This window comes from Falco peregrinus, chromosome 9 (assembly GCF_023634155.1).
Source record: "Falco peregrinus isolate bFalPer1 chromosome 9, bFalPer1.pri, whole genome shotgun sequence".
In the NCBI taxonomy this organism is placed as follows: domain Eukaryota; kingdom Metazoa; phylum Chordata; class Aves; order Falconiformes; family Falconidae; genus Falco; species Falco peregrinus.
In genome coordinates this window covers 20,041,135-20,054,810 of record NC_073729.1, presented here as the reverse complement: position 1 = coordinate 20,054,810, position 13,676 = coordinate 20,041,135, and the positions used below count along the sequence as shown (strand labels likewise).

Below are 13,676 nucleotides of genomic sequence, written 5' to 3'. Positions count from 1 at the left end.
AACTCTTTCTGTTTCTGAGCTTGGTTCCTCACAATCTGGGAATTGTTCTTCCCTTGCAGGGAGAAGGAGGGGATGTGGTTACATCCATACAAAATGTCCTGAAGCTGGCTAGGAGGCATTTGCTTGCCTCTATCTACACACACAGGGGCCCATCTCTCCTCCAGTACCTCTTGCAGGACCTGGCATGCAGTGTGAATGAGACTGCAAGGTCTGTTGCTGTGTATCTCCCCTGTACAATTTATTCAACCATTAGCAAGAAACAGCAGAAAGTAGCAGGACAGACAAAAAACCACCCAAACTTTCTAAAAGTGCCCTCCCAGGGTGGGAATACCTCGGAGTACCTTGTAAGAGGGAGGAATACCTACCTACTCAACACATACAATATCAAACAGAGCCTCACAAGGTGGGGACAAATTAGCACCAAAGATGAGCTCTTCCGAGACAGGGCTGCCTTTTACAAGTGGCAGTGGTACCTACTGAGAGCAATGCCTGCAGGAATTGCACAGAAAGCTCCTTCCCTGGGGGGAGATGGTACAGCAGTTGCCAGAAGGTTGTGAGGATAGTTCTAGCATGACTGAATATGATTAAGGGAACAGATCTCTACTTTAAAGAATATTGTGTGTACTAGTGTTACATTTAAGAGCCATATCTACAATGAGCCACAAGCTGGTCAGCATGGGCAGGGAACGCTGGCAAAAATCAATGGGGTCTTTAATTTTGGAATATCAATTTCATACCTACTTTAAGATTCTCCTTTATAGTCTCCCATTTTCCAAGGAGAAGGAAATAAAATGAGTCAGCGCTAGAACCAGGAGACTAAGCCATCAGGTTTGAGAAAGGAAAGGTTCAAGAAGCCTCTTGTGGCTTGGCACATTTCAGCTGGAGCTCCCCCAGGATAAGGCCACTGCACCACAATCATCTCACTACAATATCATCAGTACAGAACTAATATGATTAGGTTAGATCTGGAACTACAATACTGCCCACTGACACAAATACCCAAAATACATCTCAGTATAAACTGACCTTCAAAATCCAGGGGATAAGAACTTACCTGTATGTCCCACCAGCTTAAATCATAAATGCTGGCAGAAATACACCCTTGAAAGTACAACAGTGACAGTCACAAGAATATAGTGGCAGTAACAAGAACAGACTACTGGCCCGTTTTCCCTACCATCTCAGCTCATTCCTTATCAATATTTCTTCACAAAGCCACTTTGTTTCAGACAGCATAAACACATCAAAATGTTTCCTAAGCACATGTGCTCCTTGCTTAAATCCATCCCCTTTGTCCCTTACTCCAAACACCTCTTGCCTTGAGTAGAAATAGGTATCATGAGTCCCATGCCATCTTCAAACACAGACAACATCTCCTACCTGCTATCTTGAACCTCTCAGCCTTACAATTTATACCTTTGAATTTCAAAAGCCTCTTAGTTTTTCTTAAGTGGTCCCTCTTCTCTCATGAGAAAAAAAAAACATTAGCTCTCAAAACCTTACTACTAATGCAGAAGATTTAGTATCACATTCGCTATTCACTCCAGACTGGTTATTTTCCCACACATCAATGCAAAGGTACCAACGCTGACCCAACCCTAACGCATCACCTGCTTTTGCACAATAGTATTGATAATCCCAGGTAGCTTAAGTCATTAATTGAGACATCAAAATTCACGAGTATTTTCAAAAAGGGTTTCTACCATTAAAATATTTAAGTCAGATTTTGGGGCTCTGCACAGAAAGGGTTCACGTTTTCAAGCATTTTTCTGCGTCAGCTCCATTCAATGCAGTCACACACAAAGGTGCAAGAGGAACCAGAGAAGTCTCACCTTTAGCCTGTGCCAGTGGCTTATTTGATTTTGGACAACTGGCTAACCATACCACTGCTGCCTTAAGGAATAATACTACTCTTTGCAAAGCTGAATAAATTTTCTGAATGACTATTTTTTTATTAGAGACAACAGAACAATCAATGTATGTGCTTAGCATGTACTTGCCCACAGTGGTGGTGTTTTCACAGTATTATCTTGCAAATCCCCTTGTTTAGAGAGGTCCTAAGTAGAGTTAAACGATACCAAAACACTGCTATTCACAGCTTGTGTTCACCAGCTAAAAGCAGGGTAAGGGATCCACTGAATTAAAGAGAAAAGAAAGGAATTCTCTACTTTGGAATATGCCTCCTCTAGTCAACTGGCATCAGTTCAGAGCCTGTCCCCAGGGATCACAGTCCTACAAAGTGATGACACTGTAGATCACAACAGTTCTCAGCATCCCCCCTGGCACCCTCCATCTCTGCACCCCTCTGTTTCATGGTACACAAGCTGAACACCACTATCCTGGCAGCACCTCTAGCACCCCTCTCATGAGCAGCGTACACGTTGCCAGCAAGCACACTTCATCAGTGGATTGCCAAGGGTGCCACCTGTATTAGTTGCAGTAAGGGGTGTGTGTGTAAACAGGAAAAAACCCAAACGAGCACGATCTGAAATCTCCCTTCCCCCTTTTTTTTTTTCCAGCTGGGATACCCCCACAGACCAGGATTGGTCCATGGGCAAAAATAAAGAAGTTTGCAGGGACAAGCACAGTTGTCCTCTTAAAAGCGCTTTCATTTTAGTACATAAAGACAGTTATCAATTACCATGAGACATTTCAACTGCCTAGATTAAAGGAAGAATTACGATCTTAGAGACATGAAAAAAGCTTCACACAACAGCTCCAAGATTACTAGTACTTTTCTCCTTGACCTCAGCAGGAGCACAATTTAACTCCAAGCTTCCTAGTTGTCAGACTATAGAATATTAAAAGTCTTCATGAATAACTGGTCAAGAAACAACAGAAGTCGACAGATAAGCTTACCTTAAAATGAGCCACTTTATTGAAAACCTAGGAGCGGAGAAGGAGCACAATCCAAGTCTGCTGACACCAATTTAGTTAAAAACAACACCCAATCGTTGTATCAATGCCGACATATCTGCAGCCACCTACATTTTGTGCTAGCGAAGCCCACAATCTGAGCTTTCTGACAATTCCAAGCTTGAGCAAAAATAATGTCCAAGTTGCTAGGGGGAAAATATGTATTAAAAAGTGAAACTAATTTTGTATTTTAAATAGATCTTAATAGTCAGCAACCAGTGACAAGAAAAGCTTGGCTTTGAATAAAGCAGGGAAAGGATGTGGAAAGATGATGTTTGGGTAAGTTGACCCAAGTCTGCAGATATGGCAAGCACCTTGCTTTCAAAAATGCTGAGCAGCTGGGCACCCCAAATCTGACTAGCATCTGCAAGCAATGCTAACAGCCCTGGTCAACCCACGCTCACATATGCGGTACAATAGTTAGTTTTTCCTGAACAGAATTATTGGGGATCAAAGTTCTTTGGTTTTGTTGTAATATCCCACAGCTATATTCAAAATTTGTTAATTCACAGTTGTAAACCACACAACTATTAATTTGTCTACAGCAAAAATAACAAGGGCTGGATTAAGTCAGCCAGGGCAGAACAAAGTGGTAAATGGTACTTACGAAAAGAGTATTTCAGATGTAGCTGACTGGTGCCAATCTGACCGCCTCATTTCTTTAGGCAAGCTATTTTTCACTACAACACTGGCAAATTCAAATTGGTCAGTTTTACTCCACCCTGGAATGCTTACCAGATCAGCCACCTTAAAAAAACAGGAGAAAAAAAAAAAAAAAAATCAGGAGGAGCATATTTCAAGGTGAAAATAAATATATTCAGTGATGTATCCCTGCTACAGCTCATCTTGAAGTGACCTGCCCTTAGGAAGAGAGAGGACAACCCCAGCCACACCAAAAAATAATTGCCTCTCTATGATGCCACAGGCAGGCTCCCTAGTTTACACTAGTGGGCAAACAGTTTTCCCAATAACTTGACTCATTGCTTCAGGAATTCCCTAAAGGATGAGTCACATACAGGGAAAGCCACCAGTCATTCTACGGGAGCTAAACGGACCACCGCTGCCAATACGAGAAGAGCGAAAGAAGTGGGAGAACCGAAGATCAGTGCCAAACTCGGGAAAAGTATGCGGTCAACACCACTCCTTGGCAGTCCTTCCCTGCTCCCCTCCCCAAAAAGCATGCTGGCGAGCAGAAGCATACCCATTCAAGCAGCAGAGAGGCAGCACAAGGCTCCCGAGGTAAAGAAATCGCTGTGGAGCAGTTTCCTCCACATGCAACTATCAGGATAGAAGGAGAAAATGCTGGCTTCTGCTCACATCCAAGAACTGCTTGATACAGCAAGGAAAGAAGTCTCTGGAAAGGAAAGATGTTAAGGAATTAAAAGCAGTCCCTCTTCTCCCTCCCCCCTAACATTATAGGGGATTAAGAGGGGAACATGCAGAATTTCAGGGCCTCTAGCTTCTCACTCCACACTGCAGCCCCCTGTGCCCCCGGGTTCACAGATCACGCTTCCTTTTCTGCTTCAGAATCCACAACTTATCCTGTGATTTTTCCTTCTCTCACATCCCATTATTAAGCAGTTAGGCAGGTATATGCCCAGCTGCAAGTCACAAATGCTGAGAATCACTGCTATGTGGCAAGCTCTTCGGTAGATGAAACCCTAATAAACCTTTTCTTAATAAGATTTGTAATCATCAGATGGGGATGCTAACTATGTGAAGCTGCCAGGCTCAACTATGTTCAAAATTGGCTTCAAAGGGTCTTAAGTCTTACTTAGACCCAATCTATTCTCATTTTACTGGCATTGCCTGTTTATTTCAGTGATTTCCTTCAGTCATGTCTGTGATCACGGGACCCAGGGCAGACAGCTCTGTCCCTAATCAAACATCTGACACCTATGCTGCTCCCCTGGTCTCTGGGCTTTCACATTCACACTAAAATGGATCTGCCGATCTCATGGGAGAGCTTGTGCCTCCACTTGAGTTCAGATTGCCACTTTGGCTTCGTATTCTTTACTTTAGGCAAGGACATACCTGTATCTTACATTCCTAGCAATCAGACTGAAAATATTGGGTCATCGAGGTCATATACCACACAGGCCACGAATATTCTGCCATGTCCTTAAATCACCCAGGATGAAAGCTGAATTTAAGAGCTCTCTCTAGATTATTGTAAACAATGCAAGCAATTAAGCTCTCACTGGTTTTCCATCTCATCACCACTAAGGACTGCTTTTTGTAACTCACAATGAATTATCCTTTGCTAAATGTTCTCCCATTATATCTCTACTCCCACAAACAGCCCCACAGATGCACTTAATCTATTTCACAACTATCTTTTAACAGGTCACTCCAAACCCACAAAGTCCTAGAAGTCCACCTCTCCTACCAGTCCCCCACAATCCCTGATCCACCTCCCTCCAATGCTCGAAGGAAACTCCCAGTAAACAGACACCAACACACTGTTCAAGGCCCACCTCAGTCTGCAGCAGCATTTCAGAGAGGGACTATTCTCCAGTGCTGTGATATCCCTGAAAATACCGTGTATTTGCAATGAAATAGACATGTCTGCCTTCTCCCATTACTCCCCAGACCTTGCCAGGTTTCCACTTTCCAATAGCTTAGTCCTCCTGAGAGCATTAGTCTTGCACCTTATAAAGCAGAATGTTTTATTTCTTCCCTGTAACTCTGGATTTCTTACAGCCTTCACTGAAAAATTAATCTAACACCAGGACATACTGCAAGCAGAAGTATCAGTTATTCTTGCAAACACACAAACCCATAGAATGGCTTGGGTTGGAAGTGACCTTAGAGACCACCTAGTTAATAAAACAAAATCTAAAGCAGTATGTACAGCATCCTATTTCGAAACCTAAATCTATCTCACCATCATTCTCCCTCCTCAGTATAATTCTGACTTCACAGAATTAACCTCAAAAGAAACCACCCCTGAATTCATTTTTTCCAACAAAATCTTGTGAAGTCTAATACGCTCCTAACATCCAGAGGGCTCCTGCTTTCCAGAGGAGGGCTTCTCTTGGCACGAATCCAGGCCACGTGCTCGTATCACGGAGCATATCCACTTTCACTTGAATGTCTACCCTGGGGCATTAATGAAGCAAAGATCAAACACCAAAGTAATGAGCTCTATCTGGTGAAGGGCGTATTCGTGTTGCTTAGAATGCATGAACACACACGCAGGCAAGAGGTAGGCATTTTTACCAACCCAAGCGACAGCACAGCAGTAGCTACCTTTAATGTAACACCCCACATAGCATAAATGCACAGTATTTGCTAAAAAATCCTGAAGCAGAGAATTGTGAATTTCAGCTTAGAAATTTCCCTGACTTGGATATCTCTTACCCACATACACTGCAAGAGGCCTTACAGCACATGACAGCAGAACGTTGCCACCGTCTTTCACAGAAACACAGATATTAACCACCTGTATCTGCACACTGACCCTCTGCTGTTCTCAATCCATCACTTCGGTACTCAGAAGGAAACTTTCCAGATTTTAAAGGAAACAAGCTTTCAAGGTAAACAACAGCAGAACAGCTTTGTATTGACTAACATGCTTTTCTCATCCTAGACAAAAACCCAAATTAGTACAGATTAGAGTCTTAGAAAGATTTTTTCTAAGGCTCCTCAGCTCAAAGCCAACATTTAAAGCCTAACTCTGAATTCTTCAGATACTGGCTTCTGCTGCTGCAACTTCAGAATAAATGTGGTTGTGCCCCTCCCATCTCGTGGCTTCCACCTCAGTGCATGAGAACAGCCCTTGAAATAAAACAAGTGATCAGGCTAAGTATTCCCAGAAGAAAAAAAAAAAAAAAAAAAAATCTTTCCTTATTCCTGCCTGGAGAACACGGTCTTCTAAAGAAAGCTGCCAGCTCTGACCCGGCTCATGTAAGGCTTGCTAATTACAGTGAAAATCTGAAGAAAGCAAGAGCAGGAGGGAGGGAGAGCTAGACTCCAGCGCTCGGGTTCACGCAAATGACAGCTTGAGCAAACTTTTCCTGCCTCAGTGGTTGCTGCTATAAATAACACCCTCCAGGGCTTGGTGCTGCAGGAATCCAAATCCCAGTCCCCTCACTGAGACCCTCTGAAGTCCACACTACTCAGTATATACATGAACTTTAAGAGCAGCCTCCTTCCGCAGGTACACATACACCAACGTGCTTCTACACACAGCTCCTCTCTCATGCGTGGTCCCAGACCTGTTAGTAAAAGCACCTATCCATGTTAGGAGCAGTCCTGTTCTCACACACACGTGTATGCACGCCACTTTCCAAAAGCTTCCCTTGTATCTTCACCCAATCCTTAAGATTTTATGCATCTTCCCCCTCCCTTAGCAACCCACTCCTCAATCATTCTGTCATTCTCTTACTCAGTTTTCTCTTTCAGTCCCACATTTTCTGTGGCTTCCCTTGATTACATTGCTTTGCAGACCTCCATTTATTTCTCCACATTTTTATTGCTAAAATGCCCTGGAGTATCTTGAGACAAGCAGAGCTCCTCCTTCCAGCTGCTAACAGCTGTTCTCTAGCCCAAAAGGCTCGTTGTCCATTAGCAGCCCAGAGGAGATCACTGAGGAAGAGGGCAGCATGCTTGCAAGAAGTAAAATCACCAACTGATCAGTGCATGCAGCTCCAACTCCCTCCTGGCTTAGAAAATTAAGTCCCAAATTCAGACCCAGTGGAAATCAAATCCAGGCAGTTCCCCTGTGACTTGTCAGTTTGCTTTCCCTCCAGCCACTTTCTCCAGCTGGCGCTTCAGATAAAGATGCTGTAACCACATACGTGCAGCACTGCTGCAAGAGGCACAAGGAAGCAAAGAGCAGCACAGGTCCCATACCTCTACATACCACCGATCGCTGGGAAAAGCGGCTCAAAACGCTTCCTCCTCTTCCTAGAAATTCTTGTCCGTCCAGTGCTTCCCTAATGACACAGCAAGATAAAACTGAAATCCTGGGCTGAATCTTGCCAAGCTGAAGTAGCTAGACTCTTCCTGAATCTCAGATTTGGACGCATGTGATAGAAGGCAGGAATCCTATTTTCATTTTGCTTATGTAAGCAAGGATGAATCAAGCCCAGGTTTCTCTGATCTTGTGTCATATTTAAGCCTTATATATATATATATATATCTTTCCATAACCCAGAGCTAAAAAGCCCTTCTCTTCAGACAGAGCCTCCATTAGCTACACTTCCAAACACCAGCACACACATCCCTCCTCCACAACGCCCACACGCAGCACCTTCTGCACACACATACAGCACAGAATCTGCACGTCTAGCTCGTCTACAAAATCCCCAGGCCCTTGGTGGCTGCGCCTTGCCCAGCGGTTACACAGCAAGCACCCCAGCCCACCCCTCACCAGGCAAGTATCCCTTCTTGCTGCTCCCCAGGGACAGCCAGTAGATGAGAATTCAGTTTCTAGGTCAGTAATTACTGAATTAGACAGTTCAGTTTTAGAAGACCTCCTACTTCAGTTCTGTAGTCTTCTAGTTTTCCAGATCAGAGTCCTGCAAATACCCTTACTCCTCCTTACACATATTTAGTCAAACTTTTTTCCTGTTCTGTCACAGGGCTCACAGATGACTTCTCCTTATTTTCTCTGTGGGTTCATCGCTATAGACCCTGGAGTTGGAACAGCTAATTACCATCTCATCCTCTGCTCCCCAAATGTCTGGCAAAATCAGTACTACAGGTAGCACAGCCACACATTCCCTTGTTCTGCCAGAGGACCATGCATCTCCTTCTCACAGCATGCCCAAGTTTTCACACTTCCTAAATTAGCACTCCCCAATTCTCTTCAGATTTCACCTTGATATGCTGACCACCTACACCTTTCTACTCTACCTTACAGCTCTTCCAAAATCCCGGCTGCAGCATACTTTCCAGATGACTTTCCTTGGGCCTCTAACAGGAACATCAAATAAGCAGTAAATAGCTTGTTATTTCATTACTCTGGCTCTAGAAGGTTACACAAAGGGGCTAGATGAAGGAGATTGTAGGGATTACTGTACAGTCCTTCATACAAATGCAGGCATGGCGTGGCGCTGATTGTATAAGATCTCGATGCAAGCAAAGTGTTTCTAGCCTGTCCCAAGGGTTGCCCTGCTATTTTCATGAAGATGGGTATTTTTGTCCCTGTTGCTACCATCCTCCTTGTTTCCATATACCCCTCACTTTCTCTCATTAACAGCTGCTGAAAGAGGGTGGATTTTGATTAGATTTTAGGAAGAAATTCTTTCCCCGTGAGGGTGGCGAGACACTGGCACAGGCTGCCCAGAGCAGCTGTGGGTGCCCCATCCCTGGCAGTGCTCATGGCCAGGCTGGACGGGGCTGGGAGCAGCCTGGGCTGGTGGGGGGTGTCCCTGCCCCTGGCAGGGGGGTCAGACTAGATGATCCTTAATGTCCCTCCCAACTTAAACCTTTCTGTGATGATTCTATAATGGCAGGAGCTAGAAGAGCTTATCACTACAGGGACAGCGTCACTACCCTTTTGGCCATCCAGCTCTGTAGCTAGAATGAGTTTCGCAAAAATGGACAGAAACGAGGTGAAAGGAGGTGAGGCAGAAGCAGACGTCCCATGTGACAAGAGGAAAGCTGCAGCAGTAGAAACACCCTGAAAAAGTATTCCTTGGCTTCAAGCAGCTGCGCAGACATAAACTAAAAAGCACAGATTGCAACTGCCTGTTTCTGTGGCTAAAAACTAGTTATACCGAAAGGAAATCAGTAACAGTTCTTCCCCAAGGCTAATAGAGTGCAGGGAACATGAACTAGCCACACACAGGAGTCCACCAACTCATGTTGTGGACTACTAGGACTGTGGTGGGGGGTACAGAAGAGCTGCAGGAGACCATTCAGAATGTAAATCAAAACCATGGTTACTCAAATAGAGAGGACAGCCATGAACATAAGATTAAAGGGATCAGGGATCACAAAAGAGGGATCAGGAAAGGAGCTAGGTACTTCTCGCTGCCAAAGACAAGTAGACAAAATTTAGGTACAAACTCCATGTAAATGACATCAGTTTGGTGCCAGTGAACTGCAAAGGAGAAAGAGACAAGACCAGCCATCTTACCTGCAAGCAACACATGAAGAGATCTGCCAGGCAAAGCAGTCCAGCCACACAGCTCTCCTGGCACCCAGCTACAGATCCTCTGGAAAAAAATCACGCATCCTATTTTCAAAATTGGCTCAGTTGTGCTATTCTCTTTTGAAACGAGGGTGCACTGGCATAGCACACTCCTAGAACTATCCCCAAAATCCACTGCCTGTCTGAATTGAACAAGAAAAAGTGCCACCTTTCCTGGAGAAAGTCAGCAGGGTCATCCTCAGAGCTGTATATATAGCCTTGTTATCTGCTCCCAGGTACAGATACAAGAGCTGTGAGGATGAATGCTCTAGGACCTGGCTGCTGTATGTCCTGGACAAAAGCCAGGTGGTCCCAGTCCAAATCTCTCTCTATTGAACTAACTTCTGATGGAAAATTAAGACATCAATAACTTAGCAGTTTTTGTAAAACAAAGGAAAGCCATTTCACTTTTCCATCAATGAGACAGATAAAGAACAGAAGCTGACCCCAAATCTCGTCCAGAGATCTTGCTAAGAGGCAGGCTCATCCTCAGAAAATGGAAAGGATCACTACTCCAAGAGCTGTTTGGAAAAGGATGCATTTTTAAACTGACTTCTGTAAGAGAAGCCACCTTTCCTCTTGTCTGGCAGATAAGAATTTCAAATGCTAAATGAGCCTTCACACTTGAATTTATAATCCAAACAGGATTATAAAAAAAAAAAAAAAGCTGTTTATTCAGATACACTCCAGGACAAGTGATTGGCTCTGAGCCGAAACAGTTTTAGGCTATTAGAAGAGAAAGCACTTTTTCCTCTTATGCTGTAGGGTAATGCATCATTATCCCTGTAATTAAATTGAGTGCCTTTGTGGCAACGTCTTCTGCAGGATTTGTCTAGGTGTGGACTTTGTTCCCTTTCCTTTAATTATTATTACAGTTAACCATGAAGTATCCATTCATTTCAAACTTTCCAGTCAGGCTTCAGAACTAAATGCCTGAAACAGTCCTTGGTAAGAATGTCATAATAATCTTGGAAGAGATCACAAACACAACATCTGGGGTTTGGTAACTAATTTACTGTTGTTGCAAGTGAACTTTCAAAGCCCGCAAAACCACCTTTATTTCAACTTTTTAATTTGTAGTACTTGATTCAGATCCTCATACTTGATTAGAGCTCAAAGGCCTCAAAGCGATATTATATTGCTATTAACTCAGCTGATTAAGGCATAATCAAGCACCTAAGCATCAGGCATAAGCCTAGTCCAGATCTGAGCTCTTCTGCATCATAATCCTGTGCTACTTCCTGCCCCCCTCAATTTCTTCAGTCACTTAAATTCTGAACACAGGCACAAACATTCAAGTTGAGATTTCCTACAGTTCTTTTATGGGCAACACAGGAAAATGTTCCCAATCCTTTTCAAAAGGAATTATAGGAATTATGTCTGCATTCTCACAGAAGTGTTTTGCTCAACTTAAACTCCGCAAGGACCTCGCAAGACCACCAAGCACTGCCCACAGGACCGGCAAACTTATCTTCAAATCAGTCTGAGATCTTCTGCAAGCACAACAGTTTGCAAGGACAAAAGCTACAGAAAAGCCTTGTCACATGGCTCCAGCTCTTTTCCAAAATATGACTGCAGTCACAGTCTCTTTGAGAAGGGGATCTCCCAAGTACTCAGTAACAAATTAGGTAACAACTGAATTTAGAGGCCAGGTAGCTTCTCATACCTTCACAGCAATCTTACTGACAGTCTTTCCCACACCCCACAGGCACACCTTCCCCAGTGAGAAAAAGTAAGTTTATGCTTTAACATCTGACGTTCAAATCTTTGTGACCTCAAGAATCCGCACTCGGCCAAGCGCTCACCTTGCTCCAGCCTGTCCCCCACACAGCCATCCATCACGCAGTATTCTGCATTATTTACTTGAAACTTGTACCACTGGGGGTACACGTCAAGAGGTGCATTACAAAAGGCTGCCTGATGAAAATATTGCAGTATTTTCACTATACAGGGAATTTATTATTAGAACCAGTTAGTGATTAGGTTACCATTGGAAGCAAGATAATGAAGAATTCTTATTTATACATTAGTGTTGCTATTATCCACACAAACAACTGACTTTTTGCATACCTTAGGATGCACAGTATCCAAACCATCATGTGGCAGAAAGCTGCACAGATAATTTATGATTTTATTTTCATTGCAAAGAGGAAAACAGCAGAGCAGACAGACCCAGAAAACAGTCTGCTACAGCATCCAGTTCTGAGCAATGACTTGCTCAACATGCTGAATTCAAGCACTCTTTAAACTGGGAAAAAAAAAAAAAAAAAATCATATCTGCAGGCTTCTTCCTTCCTCCACTGTACTCCTCTGTCACAGCTAGGATCAGTGTCCAGTAGAAGCGCATGCATTAGCACACAGTATCCTACTTCAGCTGAAGGAATGATACCAATAGGCCAAAATGATCACTCTGGAGTAAGAATACTGCTAGAATGACACTATGAATAATTCACCACTAGTTCAAATGATCTCTCCTTGCACACTGAAATTTTAAAGGTGTTCCAGCTGTCAGACTAGGGTTACTCTAGAAAAAGAAAAAAGTATACAAAGGACACAAGAACGACCCCACTCCCTTTCCACAAGTAGTTTTTAAATTGCAGCCTACACATGTCTTCTTCCTTTCCTCCTCCTTTTCCTATGCTTTACCCTAATAAGCCAGGGAGGAGACATCAGCATCCATCAGCAAAATGGAAAAATTATGTATTTCCAGTGACAGGCTGGACATGAAGAAGCAGGGAAGGGGCAGAGACACAACCTGGTCCCTGAAATGCATTAGGTCATGGGACAAAAAGCTCAGCCACGCAGACGCACAATGGCAAGTGGAGGAACTCAAGTAACACCCTCACACTGCTCCTCCCACCCCCACAGGAGCCACCAGCCCACCAAAGGCTCATCTCCAGAAGCAGAGGCACTACAGTAGGCTCAGGAACCCCACTAACTTAGACAGAGAAGCAAAGCCTCTGCCCTGGCTCCTCTCCAGGCCATCACAGAAGAGCATATATATATATGTACATTCATGTACGTGTTGTTTATCTATGTGTGGGCCACTAGGACTTACATGCTTAGCCTCACTTTTAGCTGTATCCGGGCCACAGCCTCAAGCGGTCTCACCTCCATTTGGCTACCAGATCTGGCAACCCCTAACAAGATTTGTAACAACTTACTTTCTAACCCAGTCAGTTGGAAAATGATTTAGAAAACAAAAATGTTACCAGGATGGAAGTCAAAGAACCCAGAAGTTAAAAAAAAAAATTTAAAAAAATCAAATAGAAGACTAGGAGGGAACATGTTACAGACACTGAATGAGTACAGCAAAAGCCTGCCACTTTAACACCCCTCTGTCAGCTGACAGCAACCAGGCATTATGTTCCTGCTCCAGGCTGCCAACAAGGGCTGCAGAGTGTGACCTTTGTGCTATCCATCTCTGGAGAACACCAGAGCCACGCACCAGCAGCACACAACTAATACTCAGGTTTTCTTCAAGCGCCTACAGCTTTTTAACACACCAGTTTTAGGAAAGCCTGAGATACAATTTTGTGATTTTTTGCAGTCAAGAACAGAAGCTCAAAACCCCTCACATTTCTAGGGTGGGCTCTCCCCCTGCCACAAGGAGGCT

General features: G+C 43.8%; 1 protein-coding gene across 9 annotated transcripts in view; it reads right to left on the bottom strand.

Annotated features, from left to right (window-relative positions):
* DAGLA (diacylglycerol lipase alpha) overlaps positions 1-13,676 on the bottom strand; it is a 64,806-nt gene that overhangs the window by 39,012 nt on the left and 12,118 nt on the right. For 4 of the 9 annotated variants that reach the window (XM_055813342.1, XM_055813349.1, XM_055813350.1 and 1 more), the window contains exon 2: positions 3,524-3,663. The exons of 2 other annotated variants lie outside the window; for them this stretch is intronic. The gene's annotated coding sequence lies outside the window, so the exon portion shown is untranslated. Of the gene's footprint in view, positions 1-3,523; positions 3,664-4,117; positions 4,231-10,006; positions 10,118-13,676 lie in introns of those variants that run through there. 3 more of the 9 variants (XM_055813343.1, XM_055813345.1, XM_055813344.1) reach the window with 3 other exon arrangements.